The sequence below is a fragment of the Triticum urartu genome, chromosome 3, assembly GCF_003073215.2.
Source record: "Triticum urartu cultivar G1812 chromosome 3, Tu2.1, whole genome shotgun sequence".
NCBI classification, from domain to species: Eukaryota; Viridiplantae; Streptophyta; class Magnoliopsida; order Poales; family Poaceae; genus Triticum; species Triticum urartu.
The window spans coordinates 24,717,784-24,734,388 of record NC_053024.1 but is presented as its reverse complement, the minus strand read 5'-3'; positions in this window follow the sequence as shown (position 1 = coordinate 24,734,388).

Sequence of the window (16,605 nt, the reverse complement as noted above, 5' to 3'; positions counted from 1 at the left end):
TTTATCTCTTCAAAGATCACAATAATGACAAATACAATAAATATATAAAGCTGTCAGGACCTCGATTCTAAGTCACACCGATCTAGCATGTAACACATCATATCACTTTGCGGCTTCATGCACGGTATTCCCACGGGTGCCACCTTACCTAGCCCGGGACCGTTTGCGCCTTTTGGCTCACGTATACGATAGTATCGCTAGTATCCATATGACAGAGAACCTGGGCCGACATAACTAGTCATGAACCCAAAGTGACGCTAACTTACGGGGACAAACATACATGAACCAGCATCGAACGTGTCGGTCATCAGCGTGTGAATCCGGGCTGTAGCAACTGGGCTAGCAGGACTCCGGGAATCCGGGCTGTAGCAGGCTAGCAGGACTCCGGAAGTCATGCGTGACTTTTCCCTGAAGGGACAGACACAGGAACGAAGTGGATCACATGCCGGCCAGTCAAAGTGTTCCGGACCAGTAGTAATTGGGCTAGCAGGACTCTGGAAAACCGGGCTGTAGCAGACTACCATGGCTCAGTGGAAGCACTAGACTACATTTCCCCATAAGAGAGGCTACCAAGGATAAATAACTAGGTTGTCGGATCCCACACATACCAAGCATTTCAATCATACACAAAATATGCCCGATATATGTGAATACAACATGGCATCATAACAAAACTCTACGACTCAAAGTATTTATTCATTAGACTCCGAAGAGCCAGATATTACAAACATGGGTCTGATGACCCAGCATTCAAGTCATACAAGCAACAAGCACATGCGGACGCTTATCTTGTCTGAGTACATACAACTACAAAAGGAAAAGGCTAAGAAGCCTGACTATCTACAAGACCCTCCCAAGGGTACAAGATCGTAGCTGAGGTAAAAAGCTAAACGTCGAAGTCCACGCGAAACTACTAGCGAGACTGAAGTCTCTCTGCAAAAATATAAATTAAGCAAACGTGAGTACAAATGTATCCAGCAAGACTTACATCAGAACTAGCTACATATGCTTCAGTATCAACAAAGGGGTGGTGGAGTTTGACTGCAGCAAGTCAGTTTTGACTCGGTGGCTATTCTGAACTACGACTGCAAGTAACTCTTTTGAGGTGGCGCACGCTAGTCCACATATTCACCATATCAATACACCACTATGGATCCGCTCCCGTCTCCCTACGAGAACGCCATCCATAGCACTCACGCTTATCTTGCGCATTTTAGAGTATTCACTTCCACTTGTCTATGAACTGTACAAGCAACCCAGAAGTCCTTTACCACAGATACAGCTATTCGAATAAATGATGTTAACCTTGCAGGGGTGTACTTCTTCACACACTCTCTCGCCACTTACCACCATGTACACGTCATGTATCTCGGCAACCTTCAAGCGGAAGCCTGGTGAGGGAGTCGGCCATGACCTGACTAACCACACAAGTCCCTCGTCCAGATTTATCGCCTATTCGGGTTCCATCCGCAAGGATATCCGGCCGGGGTGTCGCTCACGGCCCCAAACAAAGTGTACAGGGTTCCAAGCCCACCAAACGGGCGACGCTTGGCATACCCGGCCACGGTGCCTAGTATGTCCCAAGCCCACCTAAACAGTAGTCATAAGTTGTTCTAATATGCATGAAAATGATACAGATGGATAGATTGGATTTTTCTGATCATTTTTCATATATAAAACTTTGCATTTGGAGTTACAGATTAATTTCTATGAATTTTAGAAGTTTTGGGCATTTTGTTAAAATAATAAATCATTTCTGATTTATTAAAATCCCAGAAAAACATTACCGCGTTAGCACCACATCATGCTGACCTTAGCAGGTCAACAGCACCGGTCCAGGTCAAACCTGACCAGTGGGGCCCACTGATCAGTGACTCAGTTAGTTAACCGAGTTGATTAGTGTTAAACTAATCCTATCTAAAATGTTAGCAGGGCTGGGCCGACTTGTCGGTGGTTCATCTAATTAACTAAGTTAATTAATCCTAACCAAACTAACACTAATTAAGCAGGGGCCTCGGCCCACATGTCAGGGATCCAGGGGAGGTCAAACCCCCTGGTCAGCGGGGTCAAACCTGCCGACGATTAGCCGTTGACGAGGTCCGAGATGGCGGCGATGCGCGGAATCGCAGACAAGCCACGGTTTGAGGCATGGATGGCACCGTTGGAACGCTGAGCCTCGTCCACGTCGGCTGGTGCTAGTGGGGTCGCCGGAGACGACCTAGATCGACGGCGGTGTCTGCTTCTGTGGCGGCCAGAGTTCGGGTGCAGCCGGTGGCGATGCTACGGTGCACTAGAGGAGAAACCGAAGAGTGCTACGTGCTCCTGGGGGTGCGCCGAGCACGCTGATGAGCTCGGACGCGGGTGGCAACAGCTGTGGCCGCAGCGGCGCCATGGACAGCGGCATCGAGCTCTCTGGCGCGGCAGCGCTAGTGCTAGAGGGCGAGTTAGACTGCGGGGAGAGAGGGGAAAGGCGCAGGTGCTCACGGCGGTTCTTTTGTTGCAGCTGGGTGGCTCGGGGAAGCACTGACGACGAACGGGCGATGGCGATTTCGGCGACCCGAGGAGGAAGAAGACGGTGGTGACGGCGAGGCAGGGTGCCCGGCGACGTGTAGCTGGATGGGGTCGAAGAAGAGGTCGTGGGGGAGCTCTGGGGCACGTCAAGCGGCCTAGGGGGAGGCAGTGGCCACGACTACGGCGAACGGCGACGACGGCGGCGTTCGGCTGCGGCGGTGCAGAGGTGAGGGAGAGAGCAGGGAAGGATGGAGGGGGTCCAGAGAGGGAGGGAGAGGTGCAGAGTGTCAAGGCGGTCCTGGGCGGTGCAGCAGGACGAAGGGGGAGCAGCTCCGTGGCTAGCAGGAGGTGGCCGCGGCTCAGCTATGCGCGCGCCACACACAGTGCCAATAGGCGCGGGGAAGACGACGCGCGAGGAGGTGGGCTGGGCCGTCGGCCTGTCAAGGTAAAAGGCCCAGTTGGGTTTCTTTCTCTCTGTCTCTGTTTTATATTTTGTTTCTCTTTTCTATTTACGTGCAACTGTTTTGGCTTTAGTAAAAATACTAAAGCATTTTGTAAAATCCTGAAATAATTGTGGACACTCCGTGGATTATTCCAGTGGCCCACATTTAGTTTCAGAATTATTTGAGCATTTTAAATATTTATAGTAATTAAATGCTCAAATTCAAATACATAATGATTTAAATCAAAAATCCATAGATGACCTAGAAATATGTTCATCATTTTTGGCAGAGGTTTTCACCTTTATCAGAAGTCATGAACATTTTCAAAAGGCACTTTGGTTCATTGAAGATTATTTTAGGTTGAACCTATTTGAATTTCATTTGGTGCTAGGGTTTAACAGTCCCCAATTCAGGTTTAAATGAAATTTAGACATGATGCATAGCAAGGCTAGGGACGTGACAACTCACCCCCACTAAACAAGAATCTTGTCCTGAGATTCTAGATGTGAGGTAAGAGGAAAGGGGTCACAAAACTATCACAATCTCCATGATCCATTTTCCCTTTTCGAAGATGTTGATTCATTTCTTCAAATTGATCTTGACGTCTTTGCTTTCGAGATCTTTATCCAAGACGATGACGACAGAAGAAAAATCCTCCGAAAATGATCTCCTCGAAGATCAAACACTCAAGATCAACTCATGGAATGAGATCTTCGAGCATATCTTGAGCTAAGACACAACACATACATCCGAGTGATGGAGGGAAGTAGAAGACGAGGGATTCAAATTGGTAGGCAACAATTCCACACTTGAGTAAGATGGTGCATAGGTTTCAAAGTAGCGAGGAGTTAATTGCCATGATTCCATAACGAGACACCTTGGGAAAGGTGACTCGTAGAGTTATTCCCTTAAGTGGCAAAAAGAATTACTTTTGATATCATGATCATTGAAGCTCTCTATACCAGCCTAAGGCAAATCACAATCGATCATTTGAGTGGCATACTCAGACTACAGTGGATGATGTGGACTACCTTGTTGAAGACAACACAATGGATGATTTTTGCTTATCATTGGAAATGGATGGGACCCGTGGTAGGACCACTTTTAAAGATGATCCTGAACAACAATTACTAAGGAGGGCAGACCATGGGAAAATGGCACAATAGCGGTGCAAGCTAGGAACAAAATGCAAATGTTGGAATGTTCCAACCATCATATTTGCCTGAGATTCAGATCTGGTTAGTAACAGGATACTTCAGACTCAACATGTCTGAGAAGAAGAATTCCAACAAAAATCGACGAGATAACATTGCGAGATTCTCAGGAAATGAACTATGATAGCAAGCTCCAAAACATGAGCTGGTTCTGTTGCATACATGTGAACACGCTGTCCAAGACAAGCATGATCACGTAGAAGTCTTACAACAAACACTACCGAGTTTAGGTGGGGAACCATCATCGAGGATATTGGAATCTTGTGCATGAACTAGTATTCACACAGCAACTCTTTTCCTCGAACAAACTAATCAGTGGCTTGGTGTGCTAGGAACACATATGGAGTGGAGGCGGCCAACCTATCAAACCAAAGAGTACTTCGCACATATGCGTGACTAACTTGGGATGATTCCAGGGGAAGCAAAAACAAACTTTCTCGAATTCATGGCGGCAACTTGCATCGATTGCACGTGAACTTAGAGGAAGTCACTACTTTCATCCAAACATATACTACATGAACGGAACATGAAGATAATACTTATAGAAGTTTCCAACACTAGCCTAGATGTTCAACATGAATCATGGACAAGATGAAATTGTTGTCAATGGGCTCAACAACAATCCATCCAGGCTTCCATCTTGGTGGAATTCCACAATTATGGGAACACGATGATAGTATTGGTCAGACCCAAAAGATATAATGAGGTATGCTCGAGGAAACGACCACGAGTAAGACAACATTACGAACATCATTGGTTCTGATTTGATTTGACGATAGCCCACACTCAAATCAAAGGATTGATAAGACAATAGGTCCAACAACTGATCACAGGGACCAATCAATGAAGATATCATCTTTCTTCAATGCACACTACACAAGAATATCCCTTTGGAACGAACTAAGTTTGGCAAGATTTTATCTTCCAACTCTCCGAGTTGTTCTTAAGCTTAACCAACTAGCTCAAGGTATCCAACACAGAATCTTGGAGAATGGGCGGTTTAGAAGAAAACCAACGTGATCATGAGCTCAACATAAGAGTCAGGGAACAACCCGGTAATACCTCCGGGAAGATATTTGGAATATCACGAACCACCGATATGTTATTAAGCTCAAGAACAATCTTGCTTTCGAGGTAGGATGATGTGATCAATTAAGCAAGGATTGACACAATGCTAACTCTTGATCCAAGAGTGTACCAGGGAAAATGGACTAGGTGGCACGATCAACCTTAGGGTGATGATTCAACAACCAACACGCTAAGAATGAGATTATTGTCGATTAACTACCAAGCGACGGGGTTGCTAGGAGTATTGATTGCATACATTGTGATTCCCTTGTCGGTATTCCGGTTACTACAACCGGGAATCGAGGAATGAATAATGATGGCAAGAAGTATCACTGCGTCAAGAATTCATAAGAGGTGGTGCATTTCTCATGATATTCCTGACATAGAGTGGATAATACTTCAGGGTAGAACAGAATCAAAAGCTGGATGGCATTTTGATCTGCAGAATACAACTACTTTGACCCAATCCTAGATATGGATGAAGTACTGGAGTTTGTTTCTCCTAGTCATTCTGAACCAGAACGGCTTGATGGACCACAAGAGTAAAAGGCATCGATGAACATGAATGCATACATGCTCTTGACTATCAACTGATAGACGGAGGTTAGAAAGCAACTAAAGAGGGACAACTCAAGGAACATATGATTTTCTTAGTTGTGGATGCATAGATTAGCATGTCGAACAAAGTTCAACACATTTCTTCCGGATAAACCACGCAGAAGGTAGATTTGGCGGAGTCACAATAAGAATGGAGAACTCATCAAGAGCACTTTTGTTGTGATCTTTTGGCTCAGAGAACTTCTGCCATAAGCAGTTCATGATATTTGGAAGAAGGAAATACCACGGACCTCGAGGACTATCGCAAAGGTTACTAATATCCTAAAGGAACTAGCAACACTATCAACATGAAGTAAGTAGGGTGAATCTCGGGTTCAAGAACCCATGACTAGAATGCCTACTAACTAAATGGCATCACGGGATGCTTTCGAGAATGGTGGCCAGAATCATCACACTGGGGATTCAAAGCATTGCTAGATTACTGGGTGGTTCTCTAAGATGCCTAGGGTCATAACACTAGCTCCAAAATATATGTCAAGGCAATGTAGTACCTCAACAAACCTTTTAGTGTGCTTAATCTGGCCCAAAGGGACATCGAGAACGGGAGGAAGGGATTTGCAAATGCATCAGACTAGTAAGAAACCTGGGATGACTCTGGCAGCATAACGACTGTAAATGCTCAAAAAGATTTGAGACATCCGGCAAAATGGTGGCATAACCACTCAACATCATAATATCAAGGTTCTGAGATTAACTAACAACACACGGAAGTAGGTAGGAACTGAACTGGGGCTCGAAACCATCAGTCCTATAAGTCTACGGATTATTAACATGTGAACCTGATAGAAAGATGAGAAGCCTAGTTCTTAACCCCTGTAGAAAAGAAGAGGTTGACTCAGATCAGAAGGGCATAAGGTAAAGGAGTAAAAAGAGCCTTACGTTCCCTTCCACAATCAATTCCCTTATATAACTAAAGCATTTCTAGACTTGACTTCGACCAGTTTGGCATGGTAATCCTACAGGCAGTCAGGCTCTAATACCAAAGCTGTCATGACCCCGATTCTAAGTCACACCGATCTAGCATGTAACACATCATATCACTTTGCGGCCTCACGCACGGTATTCCCACGGGTGCCACCTTACCTGGCCCGGGACCGTTTGCGCCTTTTGGCTCACGTATATGATAGTGTCGCTAGTATCCATATGACAGAGAACCCGGGCCGACATTACTAGTCTTGAACCCAAAGTGGCGCTAACTTACGGGGATAGGCATACATGAACCAGCATCGAACGTGTCGGTCATCAGCGTGTGAATCCGGGTTGTAGCAACTGGGCTAGCAGGACTTCGGGAACCCAGGCTGTAGCAGGCTAGCAGGACTCCGAAAGTTACCGCGTGACTTTTCCACGAAGGGACAGACACAGGAATGAAGTGGATCACATGCCGGCCAGTCTAAGTGTTCCGGAGCAGTAGTAACCGGGCTAGCAAGACTCCGGTAAACCGGGATGTAGCAGACTACCATGGCTCACTGGAAGCACTAGACTACATTTCCCCATAAGAGAGGCTACCAAGGATAAACAACTAGGTTGTCGGATCCCACACGTACCAAGCATTTCAATCATACACACAATATTCCCGATATATGTAAATACAACATGGCATCACAACAAAACTCTACGACTCAAAGTATTTATTCATTAGGCTCCGAAGAGCCAGATATTACAAACATGGGTCTGATGACCCAGCATTCAAGTCATACAAGAAACAAGCACATGCGGAAGCTTATCTTGTCTGAGTACAGACAACTACAAAAGGAAAAGGCTAAGAAGCCTGACTATCTACAAGACCCTCCCAAGGGTACAAGATCATAGCTGAGGTAACAAGCTAAACGTCGAAGTCCACGCGGAAACTAGCGAGACTGAAGTCTCTCTGCAAAAACATAAATTAAGGAAACATGAGTACAAATGTACCCAGCAAGGCTTACATCAGAACTAGCTACATATGCATCAGTATCAACAAAGGGGTGGTGGAGTTTGGCTGCAGCAAGCTAGCTTTGACTCGGTGGCTATCCTGAACTACGACTGCAAGTAACTCTTTTGAGGTGGCGCACGCGAGTCCACATATTCACCATATCAATACACCACTATGGATCCGCTCCCGTCTCCCTACGAGAACGCCATCCATAGCACTCACACTTATCTTGCGCACTTTAGAGTATCCACTTCCACTTGTCTGTGAACTGTACAGGCAACCCAGAAGTCCTTTACCGCGGACACGGCTATTCGAATAGATGATGTTAACCCTGCAGGGGTGTACTTCTTCACACACTCTCTCGCCACTTACCACCATGTACACGTCGTTTATCTCGGCAACCTTCAAGCGAAAGCCTGGCGAGGGATTCGGCCACGACCTGACTAACCACACAAGTCTCTCTTCCAGGTTTATCACCTATTTGGGTTCTATCCGCAAGGAGATCCGGCCGGGGTGTTGCTCACGGCCCCAAACGATGTGTATAGGGTTCCAAGCCCACTAAACTGTCGACTCTTGGCATACCCGACCACGGTGCCTAGTCTGTCCCAAGCCCACCTGTACCGGGTGCCACTTGGTAGACTACTAACACTATCTACAAACACCAGAAACTAGTTGCAACTCCTAGACAGAGATCGATTCGGTTAATAAGTTGAGAGGGGCACTTAAGCATTCCAATGAGTGGTAGTAACTGTTCATGGATCACAAACATAGAACTCAGTTCCTGAAGACGGTTTCAATGAGATAACCCACCATGTACTCCTACATGGCCTCTCACCGCTACCTTTACCAAATCATGTTCACACAGTTAGCTCTCAACAGCAGGACATGTTCACCACATTCCAATTCACCCCCGATGAACCAGACCTGACTCAACTCTAAGCAGTAGCAGACATGAATAACAAGCATGAAGGAGTAGGCACATCCGGGCTCAAACAACTCTTACTCATGCTAGTGGGTTTCATCTATTTACTGTGGCAATGACAGGTCATGCAAAGGAAAGGGGTTCAACTACCGCAGCATGTAACAGTTGAATCGTTGTTGTCCTAATGCAGTAAAAGAGAGCAAGAGCGAGAGAGTGGGATTGTATCAGAATGAATAAGGAGGTTCTGCTTGCCTGGCACTTCTGAAGATAATATAGCTCTTCATCGGTGTCATCGAACTCATCGTCGGACCTACGTCCACTGAGAGGGGACAAACACCGACAATAGAGAAGAAACACAATCAATGCACTACAACAATATGATACATGATCATTACATGGCAACATGATGTGATTTGAGCTAATGCAACTAGCAGCAATTTAAATGGAGTTGGTTTGAACACAAGATTCAAATTCAAACCCCATATGTGGATATTCTAATGCCATTCATTTGATTTGCCCTAAACAGTAGTCATAAGTTGTTCTAACATGCATGAAAATGATACAGATGGATAGATTGGATTTTTCTGATCATTTTTCATATATAAAACTTTGCATTTGGAGTTACAGATTAATTTCTATGAATTTTAGAAGTTTTGGGAATTTTCTGAAAATAATAAATCATTTTTGATTTATTGAAATCCCAGAAAAACATTACTACATCAGCACCATGTCATGCTGACCTCAGCAGGTCAGCAGCACCGGTCCAGGTCAAACCTGACGAGTGGGGCCCACTGGTCAGTGACTCAGTTAGTTAACCGAGTTGATTAGTGTTAAACTAATCCTATCTAAAATGTTAGCAGGGCTGGGCTCACTTGTCAGTGGTTCATCTAATTAACTAAGTTAATTAACCCTAACCAAACTAACACTAATTAAGCAAGTTCCTGGGCCCACATGTCAGGGATCCAGGGGAGGTTAAACTCCCTAGTTAGCGGGGTCAAACCCGCCGGCGATTAGCCATCGACGAGGTCCGGGATGGCGGCGATGCGCGGAATCGCAGCACAGGCCACGTACGAGGCATGGATGGCACCGTTGGAACCCTGAGCCTCGTCCGCGTCAGCTGGTGCTAGTGGGGTCGCAGGAGACGATCTAGATCGATGGCGGTGTCCGCTTCCGTGGCGGCCGGAGTTCGGGTGCAGACGGTGGCGATGCTACGGTGCACCATAGGAGAAACCGAAGAGTGCTACGTGCTCCTAGGGGTGCGCTGAGCACGTTGATGAGCTCGGACGCGGGTGGCAGTAGCTGTGGCCGCAGCAGTGCCATGGACTGCGGCAGCAAGCTCTCGGGCGCGGCAGCGCTAGCGCTAGAGGGTGAGTTAGACTGCGGGGAGAGAGGGGAAAGGCGCAGGTGCTCACGGTAGTTCTTCTGGTGCAGCTGGGTGGCTCGGGGAAGCGTTGGCAATGACGAACGGGCGATGGCGATCTCTGCGACCCGAGGAGGAAGAAGACGGTGGCGACAGCAAAGCAGGGCGCCCGACGACGTGTAGCTGGATGGGGACGAAGAAGAGGTCATGCGGAGCTGTGGGGCACGTCGAGCGGCCGAGGGGGAGGCAGTGGCCACGACTACGGCAAACGTAGACGACGGCAGCGTTCTACTGCGGTAGTGCAGAGGCGAGGGAGTGAGCAGGGGAGGAGGGAGGGGGTCCAGAGAGGGAGGGGAGAGGTGCAGAGTGTCGAGGCGGTCCTGGGCGGTGCAGCAGGACGAAGGGGGAGCAGCTGCGTGGCTAGCAGGAGGTGGCCGCGGCTCGGCTGTCCGCGCGCCACGCACAGTACCAGTAGGCGCGGGGAAGATGACGTGCGAGGAGGTGGGCTAGGCCATCGGCCTGTCAAGGTAAAAGGCCCAGGTGGGTTTCTTTCTCTCTCTGCCTCTGTTTTATATTTTGTTTCTCTTTCCTATTTACCCACAACTGTTTTGGCTTTAGTAAAAATACTAAAGCATTTTGTAAAATCCTGAAATAATTTTTGGACACTCCGTGGATTATTCCAGTGGCCCACATTTAGTTTCAGAATTATTTGAGCATTTTAAATATTTATAGTAATTAAATGCTCAAATTCAAATACATAATGATTTAAATCAAAAATCCAGAGATGACCTAGAAATATGTTCATCATTTTTGGCAGAGGTTTTCACCTTTATCAGAAGTCATGAACATTTTCAAAAGGCACTTTGGGTTCATTGAAGATTATTTTAGGTTGAACCTATTTGAATTTCATTTGGTGCTAGGGTTTAACAGTCCCCAATTCAGGTTTAAATGAAATTTAGACATGATGCTAAAACCAAGCTAGTCCAAGTGCATAGCAAGGCTAGGGACGTGACAACTCACCCCCACTAAACAAGAATCTCGTCCTGAGATTCAAGACGTGAGGTAAGAGGAAAGGGGGTCACAAAACTATCACAATCTCCATGATCCATTTTCCCTTTTCGAAGATGTTGATTCATTTCTTCAAATTGATCTTGACGTCTTTGCTTTCGATATCTTTATCCAACACGATGACGACAAAAGAAAAATCCACCGAAAACGATCTCCTCGAAGATCGAACACTCAAGATCAACTCATGCAATGAGATGTTGGAGCATATATTGAGCTGAGACACAACACATACATCCGAGTGATGGAGGGAAGTAGAAGACGAGGGTTTCAATTTGGTAGGCAACAATTCCACGCTTGAGTAAGATGGTGCATAGGTTTCAAAGTAGCGAGGAGTTAATTGCCATGATTCCATATATAACGGGACACCTTGGGAAAGGTGACTCGTATAATTATTCCCTTAAGTGGCAAAAAGAATTACTTTTGATATCGCGATCATTGAAGCTCTCTATACCAGCCTAAGGCAAATCACAATCGATCATTTGACGGAGTTCGAAAGAGTGGCATACTCAGACTACAATGGATGATGTGGACTACCTTGTTGAAGACAACACAATGGATGATTTTTGCTTATCATTGGAAATAGATGGGACCCATGGTAGGACCACTTTTAAAGATGATCCTGAACAACAATTACTGAGGAGGGCAGACCATAGGAAAATGGCACAATAGCGGTGCAAGTTAGGTACAAAATGCAAATGTTGGAATGTTCCAACCATCATATCTGCCCGAGATTCAGATCTGGTTAGTAACAGGACACTTCAGACTCAACATGTCTGAGAAGAAGAATTCCAACAAAAATCGATGAGATAACGTTGCGAGATTCTCGGGAAATGAACTACTACAAGAAATCTATTGATCCATGATGGATTTCGCATGACGTTTTCGAAATTTGTCATGAATGGCCGCTAGAGCCCCGCAAGCCCGCTAAAGCCCGCCTAACCATTCGCGTATAAAAAACCCAAACCCTAAGTGCCTCTCCTCTCTCTGTCTCTCCCTTCGTCGCAGCCCCCCTCTCGATTCCCCATCTCCTCACACACATCGCCTCTACCCACCACCATATCACCTCCTCCCACTGCTCGCCGCCAGCCCTTCCCCTCCTCTCACCTCGCTGCTGCTAGATCCGTCGCAACCCCCACCAATCCATCTCTCGCGCGACCCATCTCACCCTCTCCCGCGAATCATCGCGCCGCCACCAAGATCTGCCGATTCCGGCGACGTCCGCCACCGTGCAGCACACTCACGAGCTCGTCTCCGACCCCTCCGCCCTCCAGCCCAGCTGGATCCGCCACTCCCAGCCCCCTGCGCTCGCACTCAACCCCTAGCCAATGTCTAGGGTTTCAGCTACGGCGACGCGTCTGTCACTGGCGTGTCTCCAACAGCACCACTTCGTTGTGCATCGCGCCCCCTCATGCCTCTCCGCCTCCCCCTAGCTCAGTGGGCTCGACTGCATTGGGCTGGACGGCGGCGACCCCGACCCCCTCTTCAGCGTCTCCGGCGCAGTGGTGCGTCCTGTGGCAACCTCCTCTGTCACGCGAGATGGTGTCTGACCTGCACTGCGACCATTGCATTGCTTACAAAGGTCTCCGGTGAGCACTTCGACCTCTACCTCCCTCTTCTTCTTGATTCAGCTTGATTTTGTATCTTTCCTCTCAAGAATTAATGCTTTAATATTTACAAACATTACTCCCTCTGTTATATAATTTATAGTATAGTAGCAAGTTAGGCTCATAGTCAGTAAACTGTTTGATGCTTTCCTGATTTGATTAAACTGACTATTGCAATCAGGTAGCTGTAGTTTTATTTGATTGTACTTTTTTAGCTTTACTCTGTGAAAGTAAACTCCAGAGTGCAAAATTGTATTTGTTGTGCATTTTTGTATCTTTTCAGAACCAAAAGAGATGAATTGAACCTCTTCTAGCTCCTAATAAAACGCAATGTGCAAAACTGCATGTGCTGTACATTTTTGTATCTTTCCAGAACGAAAAGAGATGGAGAATTGAACCTCTTCTTACTGCCTAATAAAAGGGAGTGTATTACTAGTTCAATCACTTCCAGAATGCTTCTTGATGTATCAGGAAAAGCGAGTTATCCACTTTATGAATTACTGGATGTTGCTTTACATTCCGCAGTAGCCTCCTTTTTGTCTTTCTGTATTGTGGAATTAGTGTTCCTTGTCTGGCATATTTCTATACTACTGTAAAGTGTATATATTAATGCAGTATTATTATGCTTGTTATGATATCTTAAGCACTGTTCCTGGCTCAGGTCTCCACTTGATCTGTGACGAAGGTTGATGATTACAACTGAACGACTGAATCAGTCCACTGGTAGAATTAAATATACTTGAAGAACTATGCTGCATACAAAAGAACTTGGTGTGTCAATTCTTTAGGACCTCATACTACAGTACATAATCAATCATAACTACTTTATATTAGTTTAGCTATACTTCCTTGAAATGTTATGTGAACCATCGTTGGCTGTATAGCTCTTCTGTTCATCATTGCTTCCATCTTGGTTATTTCCTGTGGTACTGGTAGAGATCAGATTGCCATAGCCCATTATATAAGTTCTAGGTTTGATTGATTTCCTCTACCAATTCTAAATATAATAATCAAAAATTGCATTTGTTTAATGCAGGATCTGTTATCAAAATCGAGAGTTAGTGTTTCAAGTTTATTAAATCATGTTAAGTGCAGTGCAACTTTGAAAGTGACTCCACCTTGAACATTTCATTTATTCTTATTTTCTCTACCATTAATAGGTATTATTTATAATCTGCTTCCTCAGTTCTGAAAAAATTGAATTTGATCAAGTTTATAAGTAAAAAAGAGGTCACTTGGTTGTTCTTGGTACTATAATATACCTATTATGTCTGTTCTCACACGTAGATAGGTGTATTTTTTACATAAGAAAAATGACACCAAGTTAGTTCATGATCATGGTTTAGGAAAAAAAGGGTGTGCACTATGGTAAAAAGTACAATTTTGTTGCAAGTAGTTTTCCAGAAACAATAACTTATCTTGTTCCCATATCCCTTTATTATTTGTCAACACCCCTCTAATCTTTGAGATGATAATTTTTCAAAGGTACCTACTGTTGCACAACAAGGTGGAGCTCCTCAGCGCTTTGGCATGGGTAAGCTCCTATGCCCTTCAGGATGATTTGAACTATTTGGCACTAGGTTACTCATGATTAGTCGTTGATGTTGTGTTGCTGCAATGAAACAATATTGTTGATTAATGAAAGATAAGCAATCCTGGCATAACTCTTAAGTATATAGGCCTCATGAGTGAGGTTCAAACCATGCGAAATAAAAATGGTGGTTCAGATGATAATAACTACACCTACTATTTATGTTGTTGCAATCAGCTTGCCATTTTGTAACAGAAGCGTATTGTCTGTTACATGTTTACTTGGTGGTCAGGGCAAAAAAGGAAGTTCGAGGTGTAGGCATGAACTTGATGATTAAGAGGGTCTGTACAATCTTGTATATTTGTTGATGTAATCTGGTGTAATTATTAATCTTGTATATTTGTTGATGTAATATGGTGTAATTATTACTAAGGGCCTATGATCTGATGTTGGATGTTTTATTGGCCACGTTTTAAAAGGGCTTTACTTAGTGAAATAATTGAATAGAAATTTGTGAAATGCTTCAAATTATGGGCCTGTTCAATAGAAATTAATTGTGTTGTGAAAGCTTGTTTGATTATGTGTAATGGGTGGCGCTTTAACTAGTTGGATGGAAATCATGGCTGGACTAAAATAAATGTTCTAAACTACCACGAGAAAAAAAGTGGATGCCATGTCACATCCACGCTGGTGCCATGTAGATGCCACGTCAAGCCCATTTTTGTACAGCCTCGTCTAAATCCATGACGGACTAGTCTGTCATAGAGGACCGGGCCTAGGCGGGCCTAGGGAATGATCGGTGACGGCTAGGATCCGTCATGGTGGTACAGTTGTCAAATTATGACGCGATATACAAGACGAGTTATAAATCCATCACGGACAACCCTCCTTGACGGTTTTGCACTGTTCCATGACAGATTGTAGCCGTCATGGATTAACAAGATTCTTTTAGTACGATAGCAAGCTCCAAAACATGAGCTCGTTCTGCTGCATACATGTGAATAACACGATGTCCAAGACAAGCATGATCACGTAGAAGTCTTACAACAAACACTACCGAGTTCAGGTGGGGAACCGTCATCGAGGATATTGGAATCTTGTGCATGAACTAGTATTCACACAACAACTCTTTTCCTCAAACAAATTAATCAGTGGCTTGGTGTGCTAGGAACACATATGGAGTGGAGGCGGCCAACTTATCAAACCATAGAGTACTTCGCACATATGCGTGACTAACTTGGGATGATTCCAGAGGAAGCAAAAACAAACTTTCTCGAATTCATGGCGGCAACTTGCATCGATTGCACGTGAACTTAGAGGAAGTCACTACTTTCATCCAAACATATACTTCATGAACGGAACATGAAGATAATACTTATAGAAGTTTCCAACACTAGCTTAGATGTTCAACATGAATCATGGACAAGATGAAATTTTTGTGAATGGGCTCAACAACAATCCATCCAGGCTTCCATCTAGGTGGAATTCCACAATTATGGGAACACGGTGATAGTATTGGTCAGACCCAAAGGATATAATGAGGTATGCTCGAGGAAACGACCACGAGTAAGACAACATTACGAACATCATTGGTTCTGATTTGATTTGACGATAACCCACACTCAAATCAAAGGATTGATAAGACAATAGGTCCAACAACTGATCACAGGGACCAATGGATGAAGCTATCATCTTTCTTCAACGCACACTACACAAGAATATCCCTTTGGAATGAACTAAGTTAGGCAAGCTTTTATCTTCCAACTCTCCAAGTTGTTGTACAACTTAACCAACTAGCTCAAGGTATCCAACACAGAATCTTGGAGAATGGGTGGTTTAGAAGAAAACTAACGTGATCACGAGCTCAACATAATAGTCAGGGAACAACCTGGTAATACCTCCAAGAAGATATTCGGAATATCACGAACCACCGATATGTTATTAAGCTCAAGAACAATCTTGCTTTCGAGGCAGGATGATGTGATCAATTAAGCAAGGATTGACACAATGCTAACTCTTGATCGAAGAGTGTACCAGGGAAAATGGACTAGGTGGCATGATCAACCTTAGGATGATGATTCAACAACCAACACGCTAAGAATGAGATTATTGTCCATTAACTACCAAGCAACAGGGTTGCTAGGAGTATTAATTGCACACATTATGATTCCCTTGTTGGTATTCCGGTTACTACAACCGGGAACCGATGAATGAATAATGATGGCAAGAAGTATCACTGCATCAAGAATTCATAAGAGGTGGTGCATTTCTCATGATATTCCTGACATAGAGTGGGTAATACTTCAGGGTAGAACAGAATCAAAAGCTGGATGGCATTGTGATCTGCGGAATACAAC